Here is a 16,615-nt window from a genome sequence, read left to right on the forward strand (position 1 = left end):
CTTTCATGTGACTGAGTGGTTTTGTAATTCTCTGTTTGCTCCATGAAGGGCAAGGCAAGCTTGAGCAGAGCCACTCTGAAGCCTGTTCACAAGGTTTTAGTCTGCTCTTCGTGGATGGCTCTGCTGCTAGGGAGTCAAGACCTTTGAAGATGGTGCACTCCTGATGGCCAGAACTGAAGGAGGTGTACCTCCAAGGAAGGGTGCACTAGCTGCACATAGCATGACAACAGCTGATTTTACATGCAAAATCGGAAAGTCTACGGCCTTTGAGGATGGAGACTTCCACTGGCAAAACAAAACAGCCACCAGCCTGCTTCAGGCTCCCATGAGGACTGATGACATCTCCCTAGGAGAACATGTTCCCAAGTAAGAGACATATCTGTTTATTCTCCTTAAATGAAGGTACAAGAAAGCCGTACAACACGGGTCTGTAATTAGAGAAGGGACACATAATAGTATTCATGTAGAAACAGGAAAAAGACCTGGAGAAACGACTTCTGTAGGAGTCACCAGATCTCTGTGGCTCATCACGTTCTTGGCCTGTCTGCTGAGGGTGACAATGAGGGCAGAAAAAAGGGTGATGCAGCAGCTAATACCAACCTAAGGGGTTGCTGAGCATCCAGTGGATGGGAGCAGCCTGGGTCATCTGGAGGAACATTCATCCTCAGTAAGGTCTGTCCAAAGCTGCTAAATGCACATTTCAGCAAGAAAATACATGTCTTGAGGAGCCACAACAGGTTGTTATAGCCAGTTTCAGGAAATTGCCAGAAGGGTGGGTGGAACAAATAGGAAACCAAGCAAAAAGACATTTTGGTGAAATGCTGAGCCTCATTGTCAGCTTTGCATAGAACATCTTTCTACTTTGGAGTCTGTAGCTCTGAGGCAGCTGTTCCACCAGGAAAATTTCTGGAAAGCCCCATAGATTTCAGATGTGACATGAAGTTTCTCATGGAAACACACATCTAGTCAAACAATCATATCAGCTCCTGTACATTAAGGAACAAACTGGACATCCACAGAAGGACTATTCATTTTCCATCTTCCTCTTGTGAATCCCCCTCTGTGCTGAAGTTAAGATTACCAGTCAAAAAAAGCACTTCTCAGATGGGAGAAACCAGTCGCGAACAATACCAGATTTATGGAGTGCTCAGAGCATTTTAATACTGAACCACCTGGAATGTAAATGCCATGACCATGCTTGCTGTAGCTCCTCCCTTCCTTAAACTCTTCTCTTTCCCTTCATCAGCCATCCTAAAGGGCATTGTGCCTTTGCAGCCCTTCCAATCTCATCCATCCTTGCAGTTCATGATCTTTCTACTACCGACTGCCTCAGAAATGAGGCCAGTCCATCACTCTGTCACATACAGTCCTCAAACACGCCAACTTTTCCCTTCCCTGCCCTTCGAGAGGCAGTCAACTTATCACTGCCATGCAGTTGAAGAGGTACCTTCTTACTACAGCCCACATCAAGTGAGTATATCATATTTGCAGAGGCAGCGATAAAGCTGCTTTAATTCAAGCTCTAGTTCAGAAGTAAATAAAAGAGTTCCAAATTGAAGCCAAGAGGTACTAAAGATACTTCTCTGTCAGGGTAAACCTGAAACTCTTCCTCAGATATGGCTTTTCACTCTCTAGGCCACTTTCTCTCATGCCGATAATGGTGTTGCTTCTAACTAAAGCAACTAAAACCATCTAAGAATGGAATATAGAGCATGGGAACTTACGCTTGGACTGGTAAATGCCTCTCCGCTTTGCAGCAGGATGCAGTCTAAGCCAATTGATAACTAAAACTCTCTTCTTGCCAGACTGACTTCTAGAATCCCAGAAGGACACATAAGTCCTCCCCTGCTGTTAACCACTCACTCACCCTTTGCATGAGCATTATGTCTTTCCCCGAGCAGTGTTGAGGTCTAAAGGATGCACATTACAGGGCAGAATAATACACAGTTCTGCATAAAACCTGCCATTAGGGAGTTTCTCCCTCAGAAGTTAGCAGATAAATTTATTAAAAATTTATTGTTAGACTGAGTCAATACAGATCAGCACTTTACATCAGAGTGTGTGACATAACAGACAAACCTTGGGACCTTAAACCAGAATGAACATAGACCTAACTATCTGTTTTCTCCCCTTGGTCAGCTCAACATCTGTATAATTGTGATTAATATGGCCTAAAATAGGGGTGTTTGGGGGGAAAAAATGGATTAGCATTAAGTGTTGGTCTTAAGGAGTGAAGAGGGGAGAGGAAAGATGTGTTTGAGCTTGGACCATGGACCCTAGCCTTCTTTGCCAGATTACTTTTTAACCTGGATCCATTCCCCAGCGTAGTTTAATGTACCATCACACAAACATGCCCACGAGCAGGGTGGGATCTCATTCAATTAGCAGTGCCAGCTCAGAGTCCATAAACTCAGGAGCTCCTTAGGCCATGGGGGCAAACTCTGGTGGCTAACGCCAAGAAATTGTGTCCCAACCTTTGCTGCTTTTCTCTAGGGGCCAAATATCCCCATGCATCCTAATTATGTTTCCAAACGACATCCCCCCTCACATGTCACGCTCCAGCTGAGTCTGCATTCAGGCTGGCACAAAGACCATTCTGTCATGTGGAAAAACAATTCCAGGCTTTGTTTAACCAACGCCAACATGCTGGAGCAAATTCTCCCATTCAGACTCTACTCTTGTCAAGCCTCAGATGGTCATGACTCAGGATGAATTAGCGTTCAACTTATCGGAGCCACCTCACAAACAGACAGAAACACACAATGTGCGAGTTAAGAGGTAATTGGGAATAAACAGGGCAGAAAGACAATAAAACCCTGAATCCCAAGACAGCCATTAGCAGCATAAAAAGGAGGAAGAGAACAACAGAGGTAGCAGTTGCTTGGATTAGGCTTCAGCATGGGATACAGGGAGTGTGCCAATGCCAGCCATGTGAAGGAACTAGACAAGATCTGGTTCAACATTTTCTTTACCAGGGGAAATTGCTGAGCAGGAAAGCAATGAAAGTAGGTAGGCACAGTGCACCACATAGTTTAAAAACACAAGAAAATGAACAAACCCATCAAAACTCTCACCCTGAACACAAGACCCTCAGGCTTTCAGTTGGTCCAGGTTCATACACAGAAGAGGCCACATAGCAAACATTTGGGGCACAGCACAACTGCCTCTACCCTCAAGCAATGGGGCCAGGTCAGGATGAGCAGCAGGATATTTGACCTCACCACGTCTAATTAAGCCATGGAACTCACTGCCACAAGAGTCTGTCATTGCTATGAGAACACTATACATGTGTTCAAAAGTGGCTGGACGAGTCCATGAAGGAAAAATCAATTAAAAGCTAATAAAAGCAAAGGCATCAACTCCCCAAGGAGGCAAGAAGCACGTAAGGAGGAAGTATTGCTACAACCCTTTCCAGTTTTTGTGGTGTTCTTCTCCAGGCATGTTCTTCTGCATTATGAGAGGTGAGATAGTCTGGCTTGATATTGCTGATATTATGCACCAATCATAAAATTGTTTGTTGGTCACCTGCATGGCAGGACCTCAAGCACTGAAAGACGAGACAATGCAAGGTTGTCAAAATATCGACCATGTTAAAATCTCAGCAAGTTTAGGATAGCATTGTGTGGTCAGGAGCTTACGAAAGGTCAAACAAGCATTCAGTGCTCTCTTCAGAAAGCACTCAGGCTGTATAATTGATTTTTCAGCCCAAGGAGAACCCTTCCCCCCGCCCTGACTTCTGTCTTCTTCCATCTTCAACACAAAAACAGGAAAAACAGGAAGCTATGTGTGGGGGAAGGGGTGTTTTTATCTTTTTTTTTTTTTTTTTTTTGAAAAAACAGGGAACGCCAAAGCTTTACACAAACCTTATCTGACCCAGCTTTTTTTTTCTTCCCCAAACCCAAACTGGAAGCTCATGTCCTTTACTTAGGAAGTTCACTCCTGAGCCCATTAAAAACAACCATAAACCTCTAGTTGACTTCAAAAGGACAAAACCCATCTGCCCTTTCTGGGTGTCTGAAGGCTGAACTACCCATGCCAGACTCCCTTTGTAACCAACAAAGAGGCACATGAGAAGCTCAATTTAATCCAGCGTAACTGAGATGAGTGGGCCTTTGGATATACCTGGTCTCTCTCCACTAGCTACAGAATTAAACAGCTCAAATAAAACCCTTTACTTGTTGACAACTAAGGCTAGAGAATATCACTCTCACCACAGTTAAGGATATAATTCAGCCTTTTCAAATAACAAGGCAAGTACGATAAGGCCCACGGGTGAGATGATGTTTACTTAGTGTTTTAATCCCTCATGGGGTTGTAGCTCCCACTATCATTGTTATCACTTGCAAGCAGCTTATGCATGTAGAAGCATAACTATTTTGACCCAGCAACTCATATGCAACACAAAATGACTTGAGGTTACTAGATGAAACTCCAAACCAAACCTGAAAAAACTACAGGTTGTTTGGAGGCAGCAAAGGAAAGAAGATTGTGAGAAGAGGGGACTCAATAATTCTCCATTGGAGTAGAAATATGGGAAAGCCAGAAGACAACAGCTAGGGACAATTTTTGTGTCACACCTCTGGTAGCAGCTTTGGGAGCAGGAGCTCCTCTTGTAGTCAATCAGGAGCTGGTGGAGGGCCAGGACTTACATAAAGTCGATAAGGGGGATTTAGACTGGAACATGGAACGTCTAATCAAGAATTACTGTCCTTGGGAGTAAAGCACATCCTGGAGAAATATGTAAGCTAATTAAGATGTTTTGGGAACCATCTGAAACTCCTAGTAGAAGTGTGATAAGAAGCACCCTCACACAAACTAGCCTCATTATAATACTAAAAGTCACACCCCTTGAGCTGCAGACCCCAGCCCAAGCAGAGACCCCTCACCTTTGACCATGCACAGAATATTAAAGTAGCACTGTAACTTTAGATTGAAATAAGAGAAATGTAGACCAATAGAAAACTGCTTTGCATAATTACTTATGCATATGCATATAAATACTGTGCCTGCATGACCAAACTTTGTGCTGGCTTTGTGGAGCTACCACCTAGCACCCATCTCTGCGCAGACATGAAATAAAATACCTCTGCCCTGTCTGTATATTGGCGTCTCACACACCGGGCAAACGACCTCACACTTGGGGGATAATGGTTTTGGCGACCCAGATGGGACGGCGCTGACAGCCTTGCCCAGTTCGTCTTGCTGCATCTGACGGGGAGAAGAGACCTGAGTGGACTCCAGCATGGACCAACCTGTTGATCGGGGACTCCTTCAGCTCCTCTCATGCAGTCGGGTGGTAAGTGACACAACGGTGCAATGCTACTGAAAAGAGGCATTTTTTCGGGGATATGAGAAAAGAGGGGTAGGAGCAAGATCTTTCGGGAAGCAGGCACCATCTGTTCTGTTCTGGTCTCTGCATAAGATGCATCAGGAAAGATACGCAGCAGGAGCATAATTCTGTTTGTTTCTACATGCTGTTCTGTTCTGAGTAACGAAGGGAGATGTCCCTCGTTTTGGTTTGTGTAGAAACACTGGGGTTTTTTGGTACCAATATGGGCACTGCTGCTTCCCAGGAGGCACCCCTTTGCTCTCCTCTAGGATGCATCCTGAAGAATTGCAATAAATTTGGGGGGGAATCCCATGACTAAAAATAAGCTAAAATGATATTGTAATCAATGGTGGCCACAATATCAACTGGAAGATGGTGAAAAATGGCCTGAGAATGGATTCTTGAAATATAACACTATATTGCAATTAATGTTGTTTTGTCAGAGAACTGAAAAATGGGATGAAATACCTTATGTGGATATGTTTTTTGCATTAAGAAATTATTGGGATATTAGGAAGAAGTGTGGCTTAGTGAATTCTAAACATCAGGTTGGAATATATGCGTTAAAAGAGAAAAAGGGAAAATCTTGTATTGAATCAGAAAATTCAGAAGATATTCAGCTGTTCGTAGCTCCCCCAAAACAGCCAGAATCCGATAGCTCAAGTGACAATGGAATTGTGAGTCCTATCTCTAAAAGAACAAGCAGACAGAAACCAATAGTTCAAGCTCCCCTCAGACAGGCTGTAGGGCCTGAAGGAACACCGGTATATGTACACGTACCTTTTACTACTTCTGATTTATTAAACTGGAAACAGGCAGTTGGATCCTATCGAAACAATCCATAAGGAATGTATAGTACTGTTAAAACTGTAACGATGACTCATAATCCCAACTGGGGAGATGTACAGGCTCTCCTAGAATATTTGTTTACCTCTGAGGAGAGGAGAATGATTTTAGAGAAGGCTAGAGAGGGACTGGTCCAACAACAGGGGGGTGCCTAATGCCAATATGTACCTCCCAAAAGAGGATGCGGGGTGGGATCCAAACACAAGTGAGGGATTACAGAGGGTAAAAGAATATTAAAAGTTAATTTTGTATGGGATTCAACATGGAGTGCAAAAGCCTAAGAATTTATCTAAACTCTATGAAGTAAGGCAGGGGGGTAAGGAAACCGCGTCAGCCTTCTATGAGAGATTGTGTGAAGTAGCTCAAAAATGGACGGATCTGGATCCGGAAGATGATAGCAATTCAAAGTTATTTAACATGCTGTTTATTGGTCAAGCAGCAGCAGATATAAGAAAGAAATTACAAAAGGTAGAGCGTGTGGATGGCATGACAATCTCACAGTTATTGTCAATTGCATATAAGGTGTATAAAGTTTCCCCAGCCGATCCTCTGGTTGCAGTCAAGCTGGGGAATGAAATAATAGATTTTTTAATTGATAGTGGAGCCACACATTCTGTAGTAACTAGTTGCAGAGGATGCTTAAGTAGAACTAAAATAAACATTGCTGGGTTGGTGCAACAGGGAAAAAGACTTTAAGGCTGTTTTTACAACCTATGGAATGTTAAATTGGAAATACTAAATTAATTCATGAATTCCTTTATATGCCAGAACACCCCCTACCATTGCTTGGACGGGATTTACTTTGTAAACTGAATGCACAACTAACTTTTTCTGAAGACTGTTCAGTTGCATATTCCTCCAGAGACTGCCTGGAAAGCCCAGATATGTTTGTTAACCAAGAAGGATCCTAATGAAGAAATGAATATTCTAGAGGAAGTACTGGATGCGGTCATACCTTTGGTGTGGGCATCGAAGATGCCCGGACGAGCAAAGAACGCGACCCTGGTAAAGACTGAACTGAAACCAGGAGCTCAACCGGTAAGAAAGAAACAATACCCCATTAAGCTGGAGGCCTGAAAAGCATTAGAACCTAAAATAAGCTCCTTTTTAGAACATGGATTGTTACAAGAGTGTCAATCGGAATTTAATACTCCCATCCTACCTGTAAAGACGCCCCATTCTTCTGAATATAGACTGGTACAGGACTTATGAGAAATTAATGCAAGGACAGTAGATGTCCACCCTGTGGTTCCAAATCTATCACAGTGTTACATTTAAAGGAGACCTTCTTCTGTATAGTTGTGGATGAGCAGAGCCAGACCATCTTCACCTTTGAATGGGAGAATCCAACTACAGGATGAAAGACACAGCTCTGCTGGACTGTCCTTCCCCAAGGATTCCAGAACAGCCCTACCTTGTTTGGTAATGTACTAGCCAAAGAATTGGAACTATGGCAAAATGATCACGACTATGTAACATTGCTGCAATATGTTGATGATTTGCTAATTGGTTCTGACAGTTATGAGGCATGTCTGGAAGCCACCACCAGTTTGCTTAACTTTCTGGGCTTGGCAGGGTATCAAGTTTCTAAGAAAAAGGCTCAGATTGGGAAAAAAAAGGTCCAATATATGGGGCTTGAAATCACCGAAGGACAGAGAGAATTAAGTACTGAGAGAAAAGAGGCAATTTGTAGAATTGCTATATCTACGTCAAAGAAGCAATTAAGAGGATTTCTGGGAATGGCTAGATGGTGTTGCTTATGGATTCCCAATTTTGGACTAATTGCCAAACCACTGCATGTTACTGTGAAACAACCTGAGGGGGTTCTCGAATGGACACCTGAATGTAGGAAGAGTTTTGATGAAATTAAAAGGAAACTCATGGAGGCTCCTGCTTTGGGACTCCCAAATGTGAGGAAACCCTTCCAATTATATGTACGTGAACGACAGCATGTGGCATTAGGAGTTTTGACACAAAAATTGGGGAGCGGGAAAAGACCGGTGGGATATTTTTCAAAGCAATTAGATGAGGTCAGTAAAGGTTGGCCTGCTTGTTTGAGGGCAATAGTGGCTACTGCAACTTTGATTGAAGAATCTCGGAAATTGATGTTAGGCCAACTGATTACTGTGTTTGTACTTCATGCTGTGTCTTCTCTCCTTGAAAATAAAGGGCATCATTGGATATCCCCAAGCAGGTTATCTAAATATTAAGCGGTGCTGCTGGAACAAGATGATGTTGTAATCTCCCTGACCTCTGCTCTAAATCCTGCTACCCTGCTCCCAATTTCCGAATCCGGTGAATTACATCATGACTGCTTAACCACCATTGAACAAGTGTATTCTAGTAGGCCTGATATGGGAGACGAACCCCTACCAAATGCAGAACTGGAGGTATTTACTGATGGGAGCAGTTTTATGTTGGAAGGAAGACGGAAAGCTGGATGTGCAGTGGTAACGTACTCGGGCTTTAGACACTAAATCTTTGCTTAGTAATGCATCTGCTCAAAAGGCAGAATTGGTTGCACTAACACGAGCTTTAGAGCTTAGTCAGGGAAAAAGAGTCAATATTTACACAGATTCTAAGTATGCATTCAGAGTAGTGCATACACGTGGGGCGATTTGGAAAGAAAGAGGACTATTAAGTTCACACGGGACTCCTATCAAACACAGAACAGAAATAATGAAGCTTTTACAGGCAGTGCTTCAACCAAAGGAGGTTGCTATAATGCATTGTAAAGCGCAACAGAAGGGAAACAGTGAAATCACGAAGGGAAATCAAAAAGCAGACCAGTTAGCAAAAGAAGCACCATTACAGAAGTCAAAATTTGAAGGAGCTTTAATTCCAGTACCCCATTTGGAATTATCGCCCCCACAACGTAGTGAGAAGGAAAATCAATTGGCAGAGCAATTAGATTGTTCCAAAAGTGATCAGGGTTGGTGGGTGACACCGCTGAAGCAATTATTAATTTCTGAAAAGATGATGGAAATTCTACTCGAGAAACTGCACCAAGAAACACACTCGGGAGCAGATGCATTAGTACTAATTGCCAAAGGACACCTCATCGGGCCAAGAATGCAAAGCCTAGTGGATGTCATAGTTAAAAAGCATGCTATCTGTTGCTCCAATAACCCCAAAATTGCAAAGAAAATCATGGGAGGAGTCGTAAAACAAGCAATAGCTCCTGGGGAATACTGGCAAATAGATTTTACAGAATTGCCAAGGTGTAATCTGTATAAACATTTATTGGTAATGGTAGACACCTTTTCTGGTTGGCCCGAAGCTTTCCCTTGTTGCACTAATAAGGCTAGGGAAGTGATTAAAATTTTATTGAAAGAAATTATCCCCAGATTCGGTGTTCCAGAAAGTATATCCTCTGATAACGGACCCCACTTTATTGCAGAAATAGTGCAGGGAGTTCTAGATTTCTAGACATTAAATGGGATTTGCATGCCCCTTGGAGGCCACAGTCCAGTGACAAAGTAGAAAGAATGAATCAAACCCTAAAAAGACAGATTTCTAAAGTGTGTCAGGAAACTCAAATGAAATGGGGAGATATTCTAGCCATAGCATTAACGAGAGTATGAATTACACCCAGAGTTAGGGAAGGTGTGAGTCCATTTGAGATCCTGTATGGGAAACCATATGCAATCAATCATTTAATCACGAAGGGAGAACAAATGCATATAAAGGGACAGGCTGTAATTAAAGAGTATTTGATCTCTCTCTCGCAGAATTTATTCTCCTTGCATAGGTACCTAAACCAGAAGACTCCCATTCCCTTGGACACTCCGGTACACCCATTCCAACCAGGAGACACGGTCTACGTACGAACTTGGAAAGATGAGCCCTTGAAAGAAAAATGGAAAGGTCCTTACACAGTGCTATTAAAAACTTATACAGCGGTAAAGGTGAATGGGATCGACTCCTGGATTCATTATACTAGAGTAAAGAAGGCACCAGGCCAGGACAACTGGACCTCTATGCCAACTGGAGAACTGAAACTCTGACTCACCAGGGACTGTTGATAAATTGTATCAAGGTTTTTCCTTTAGAAAACTACTATTGAAATTACTCCTAGGACACTCTTGGAAAATGTTATTAATTTAGCATGGTTACAGTGAAAATTGTATCTGTGATATTGATTAACCTAGCATTTACTTTTTTTAACAGAAATCTAGTCTTAAAACTTATCCAATCCTTCGGAAGAATCCATAACGTCCGCACTATAATGGCCTGTTTACCATTACATAAATCTGCAGCCAATCCCCTCAAGTGGGGAATTTTACCTTTAGATTTAAACTGAAGCTTTCTTTGGTCTCCAGATTACCTCCTTTCAGAGTCGAATGTGGTTGTACAATCTAACAGGACAAGTAGAACTATTAGCAAATGCAACTAGAGCAGGATTACAAGATTTAAACACTCAATGACAGGAAACTTCAAAAATGACATTGCAGAATAGGCTAACCTTAGATTTAATGTTATTAGATGAACACGGGGTATGTGGGTACCTAAAACTGAAAAACAAAGGTTGTTGCATCCCTGTCCCCCATATGACTGACCATTCATTTAGATCAACAAAGAGACAAAATAAGTGGCAAAATCAAGTAGACATATTCAGACTTCTAAACAAAATATTACAAAGTTTTGGATTCTCCCTAACCGGATGGTTAGCCAGTTTACTTCAAATGATGATTATAATTGTAATCATCATGCTATTCATCTGTATTGTTGTTAGCTGTGCCTTAAAATGTGTTAGACGACTAATTGTACAAGTTACTACTGGAAATAACATACTATTAATGAGAACTAATAATGAGACATATGAGGACTATGAAGAAAAGTCTTATAGTCTCGAAGGGGGGAATTGTAGTCAATCAGGAGCTGGTGGAGGGCCAGGACTTACATAAAGTCGATAAGTGGGATTCAGACTGGAACATGGAACGTCTAATCAAGAATTACTGTCCTTGGGAGTAAAGCACATCCTGGAGAAATATGTAAGCTAATTAAGATGTTTTGGGAACCATCTGAAACTCCTAGTAGAAGTGTGATAAGAAGCACCCTCACACAAACTAGCCTCATTATAATACTAAAAGTCACACCCCTTGAGCTGCAGACCCCAGCCCAAGCAGAGACCCCTCACCTTTGACCATGCGCAGAATATTAAAGTAGCACTGTAACGTTAAATTGAAATAAGAGAAATGTAGACCAATAGAAAACTGCTTTGCATAATTACTTATGCATATGCATAACTAGACTGTATAAATACTGTACCTGCATGACTAAACTTTGTGCTGGCTTTGTGGAGCTACCACCTAGCACCCATCTCTGCGCAGACATGAAATAAAATACCTCTGCCCTGTCTGTATATTGGCATCTCACACACCGGGCAAACGACCTCACACTTGTGGAATAACACTCTCCCTTGGCCTCAACCTTTAGCATGGCATCCCCAATACCTGCCAGAAATAGGGCAGGGCTGAAGTCCATACAAAGGAACAGGAATAGAGAAAAAATAGACTTGCCTGGATTAGTTTAATCCCTACACCCAGCCTTTCTCTGCTTTCTGTTTGGGTCCCTTAAACTCACTCATGGCCAGGAACATTAACAACAATCCTGACTGAAGAACTGCCCAGTTTTTCCTCCTCTCTCCTCTAGTGCCCAAGGCCTTTTGCTAAAGACTGAGTGTAGTAGGAAGCTTCTAGTGTTTCGCCAAACCCTTCAGGTGCTCTTGGAGGACAAATTACAAGCTACTGAAGGCAGGACAGACCTGCAAAGAGTCGCCAGTGCTTCCTAACCTCTGATCATCATTTTGAGATGCCACAGTCCACTGAGGTGATTTGAGTGCCAAAACCCAGGTCTTTTGATGACATGAAGAGCTGGTCTAAGCTCTGACAAAACTGTTTCACAAGAAAATTCCTGTTCGTTGAGCCCAAAGTACTTTGCATGAGCCCTTTCCAATTCAACAGGAATGTAAACAATACCCGACGGGGTCAGGCCAGTGGTTGAGCTAGTCTGGCAGTAGGAATAAGAGCTGTTAGAGAACAAACATAAGCTTGGCCACTTTCTGAGGTCCGTTCCGCTTGTATTCCAACAACCAACTGTTGCATTAGAGATCTCAAAGGGTGCAACCCTATTCCTAGTATCTGCCTATGGACCTGTTGTCCCTGAATTTATCTTATCTCTCTTGAACTTGCTGATGTTGTTTGCCTCCAAAATTCGTTACTAAATTGAAGGCAGGGTCTTGACAGACAATTCTGCCTGGTTTTCTTGCGGATCCTCAAAAACCTTGTCTTGCAGCTCATTGGGAATTGAAGTCATTGCAGTGGCAGTAATGAAACTACCAAGTTCAGGGAGCAGCTGCAAGGTCTATGAAGCTTCCAGGCCATAGGAAATTTCCACAGACAGAGACACAGCTTTGGTTCAGGTCCAAATTAAACTAAGCTAAAGTTTAAAAACAGTCCATCCTGTGAACTGCAGCTCCTCCTCTTCTGGCTCTAAACACATAGTTGTTTGTAACTTTTAAAAAGTCTTAAGTGTGTTACTGTTCCCCTAGAATTGGGCCTTTGACCCAGACTTTTCACTTAACACCTAAGACACCTGCAAGCTTTTGACCGTTTCCCTCCCTCGCAGAAACCCAGGCGAGCTTATCAGCCTCTCTCATCCTGACTAATTAGTTGGGTATTGGTTTCTTTACTCTGCCAGCCAAGCTGTGCAACCCCAGCATGAACGCGTGGTTTCCAGCCTTACTTCATCAGGCTTATATTGCCAGGTGAAGCTGCCTGCTTGCCTGGCACAGATGGAAAATCCCTCCCTCAAAACAGAAGCAAGCCCCGACACACAACAGGATCAGGCAGCTGCCTGCAGGAGAGGGACCGTGCGTGCACATGCTTCTCCAGCATCCCTTTCTGGAAAACACAAGGCGAGAGCAAGCAGAGGATTTAATGCCACAAGTCTGGACCATACTGGGAATTAAATACCTTAAATACAACGTACCTTCTTTATGCAAGGCCAATGTGTTGTCTAGGTGAAGCATGGGGGTGCATGGAAGTACATTTTACACTCCAGGAAAATGCACTCCACACCTTTGGTCACTTGCACAGGTAAAATTTCTACCTGTAGAAAACACTCCCAAACTTTACTCTGCCTCAGGACTTTTACTCATAGCACATTACCTTCCACAGTCTCTTCAGCCTGCTAAGGCTGATCTTACACCCCTCCTACAGCGTATGTCTAAACATAAAACTGAGCCTCAGGATCAATGGGCAACCAACCAACCAACGAACACTGGTCACAAAACCCGAAAATAACCAGCATGTAGAGTAACGTACCTTGCATAAGGTGGCCAATTAAAATTTCCCCGTGGTAAGCGCTACGGCAGTAGCTCCTCTGAGCTTCCGAGTCCTGAAATACTCGGTGCTCCCAGAGCCGTCGCTCTCCCCTCCCACCTCTCCCTCCCACGTCCAGCCGCCTTGTTTGCTGAAACACAGATCTGGGCCTGTTCATTAGATGAGACATCCACAGAGCCCAGAGAGACAGTTACGAAACCTGTGCAAATAGGGTTTCTAAAGCAATTCCTTGTTATTTGCCTTTTTAAAAGGACAAGAAATGTTGTGATCTATGCTCTTGCAGCTCATGTGTTGGGAAAACTTAAAATACAGGAAACTGAAAGGGAAAAGGAAAGGATGTGTTTTTCTTTGTGAAGTGGCATTTCTCAGCTCTAATCCCTTTTCACCTACAGTGCATTCCCATAGCAGTTTGCCAAATGAATCTCCTGTGCTTTTTCTCCTTGTTCTGCCAGTCTCTCCCATCAACTTCTGTGCTTGCTGTAGCTCACAGACTGAAACCCTGGGAAATGGGACATTTCCTGCTATTCAGAGCCTGCTGCTGAGAGCATGTGACAGCCTGCACATGATCCATGCAAAATCTGTCCTCTGCTACACCTCAGCCAGCTGTAGCTATTTCCCCTCCTTCTAAAAACCTAAAACCAACCCCAAAACCCCCAAGTCCATCTATCAGGAGGACCCAGAGTCCTCCTCAGCCCATCTACTGGAGCTCAGCCACCACCCCACCTCCTAAAGCACGAAAGCATTTTTCCAGTTGATCCCCAATTCCAGCAAAGCCCCACAATCGTTTTGTCAAAGCAGCAGCTGCCACCACGGACTCGCTCTCCACATCAGAAAAAGTAGAGACGCTGCCCGACAAAGCCGCACGCCCTCCCCTTCTGCTTCAGAGCGGGCTGAAGAGCAGTAACAAAGCCCCATTCTTTCCCAGGCGCTCCGACATGTTACGACTCAGCAGCTTGCCTCCTCCCCGGCTATATGATTTCAAGGACTTTTACAAACTAGTGGAACTTACTGCGGGCTGAGGGATCAGGACAAGTCGGTTTCTATAGCGAGGATGCTCAGGGTGTAACAGGAGAAAAGAGATGCCTCAATCACCTTTTGTTCGGAGAGGTTCTTCTATTGTCTTGATTTCCTTCCCATTTTCCCAGACTCCTGGGGTCTTTTGAGAGAGGGATGTGCCCATAACTCACTGTCTGCCTCAACACAATGGTTTACACCACACCGGCAGGCAGAGCAGCAACTCTCAGAGCAGCAATCCTCGTACACAGCTGGGAACAATACCCAGGGAATGGAAAGGATGAGTGAGCAATGAGCTCACTGCCGGCCTCCTACTTGCTCTGCAAGCTGCATAGTCAAAGAGCTGGTGATCAGGACTTCAGCACAATTACAGACCTTTTTCTTTCAGTCCAAAATTTGGAATGAAATCAGATTTTCCACATCCTGAGGAAGTGCTCACCCACAAGGGACTAGATGGCAGACAGGTGCCTCAAGTCCTTTCAAAGTCTTTGCATAGGTGCTTGAGCCTAGGAGGACTTTCCAGCCTCCAGACCCTATACAGATGGAGATTGCTCCCTGACAGAGCTTATGATAGTGCCCACACTCCAGAAAGGCGGGAGGGTTTCAGAGATCCCAGTACCGAGAATTTCCCTCTTGAGCACGAAGGTTTGGGTCTCCACCTCTCCTGCAGCATTGCGTGAAAGGCTTAGAAGCTCTGCTCCACGCTGGGGGAGATGGACACAGGAGAGCCCACCTTACATCTAAGGTCTTCTGGTTCAACCCACTGAGTGCATTTGGGTCTGGGCCTCAAGCCCAGCTTTGTGGCTTGTTTCTGTACACTTTTGGTCAAGTGGCTTGTTGTGCATGCTTTGGATTCATGTTTTTCCCCTATTATTCTTTTTAACTCCAGTCCGGTAAAGCTGTGTTGAAACTGTGTTGACACAGAGCAGTATGACTTTGGTTTGGGACACCTCTTTTCTTTTGCTTGCCTTTTGTCAGCAGAATTCTGTTTCCAGTCACTCAGCTAGTTTTCCCAAAATGCTCAGAGTCTGCAGAAATATCATGTTTGGTCTGAGATCTCCAGGCTGCTTCTCGGCCTTACCTGCTATGAGCAGCAGCAGAAGCCCCAAGTCCTGATGTTTGCGCCTCTGCATTTCAGCTCTGAGACATCCCTCCTGGATGTGGACAAAGCAAGTCATGATCTGTGCAACCCAGTTCTCAGTACACTCCTACTCATTTGCTGCTTTTCCTCTTCTCCCACTTCTCCCCAGCCCTAATCACCCTTGCTCCTTTGGATGCCTCCGACAGCAAACCAGACAGCCAGGATTTTTCTTTATCTTCCTCTGAACAGCTTCACATTCCTGCCCCCTACATGCTGTCCTCAACAGAGATAAGACCTCCAGCTTCTAGACCAGGATATTTCCCACAGTCAGCAAACCTGTCCCCATTGTATGGACAACTCAGATGATTGTGCAGCAGCTACCAGATTGCCACAGGTTACAGCACGAATTCTTGTTGCTTTGCCTTAAAACACTAGGCGAAAAATGAGTGATTTGCTGCTACTTGTGCAACCACTGAGCCATCCTAGAGCTAGGATCACTCTGACTCCTCTGCATCCATGATGGGAACCTTCAACACACTGTGGACATCTTTACATCCAGCCTTTAAGACCAGATTAGGTCTGGGTTGGATACGGAGGGTGAGACACAGCATGGTCCATCACCTATATTGTATAGGCAGTTGGTATGTCTTAAGATAAAGACTCATAAAAAGTGTCAATACTGCTCTGCTGTCCAGAACGTTTCTGCAGTAGACAGGACAGTGATGAGGACACAGATGTTTCAAGAGCATCTAAGGCTGTGTACGAGACATCTTTCTCATCTTGTAAATGTAATACTGCAATTGCTTCCCCATCCTGATTTGATTCGGAGGGGGGGAACATACCCAAAGACATATTTTCCAAATAGGTAAGTTTTAGTCCTGATCAACCTGAAGACAAAAAGTCCTGTTTCGGTCTTGGGAACTTGTTGGTTTAAAAACTTGAACTTAAAAAAAAAAAAAAAGTAGACCGGAGAGACTTTAAGTTGTAAAAAAGAAACAA

General features: G+C 43.7%; 1 protein-coding gene across 2 annotated transcripts in view; it reads right to left on the reverse strand.

The window, feature by feature from the left end:
* ALS2CL (ALS2 C-terminal like) overlaps positions 1-16,615 on the reverse strand; it is a 54,431-nt gene that overhangs the window by 32,355 nt on the left and 5,461 nt on the right. The window contains exon 1 of one of the 2 annotated variants that reach the window (XM_072854883.1): positions 14,531-14,746. The exons of the other annotated variant lie outside the window; for it this stretch is intronic. The gene's annotated coding sequence lies outside the window, so the exon portion shown is untranslated. Of the gene's footprint in view, positions 1-14,530; positions 14,747-16,615 lie in introns of those variants that run through there. 2 annotated transcript variants of the gene reach the window in all.

Source organism: Ciconia boyciana, chromosome 2 (assembly GCF_034638445.1).
Source record: "Ciconia boyciana chromosome 2, ASM3463844v1, whole genome shotgun sequence".
Classification (NCBI taxonomy): domain Eukaryota; kingdom Metazoa; phylum Chordata; class Aves; order Ciconiiformes; family Ciconiidae; genus Ciconia; species Ciconia boyciana.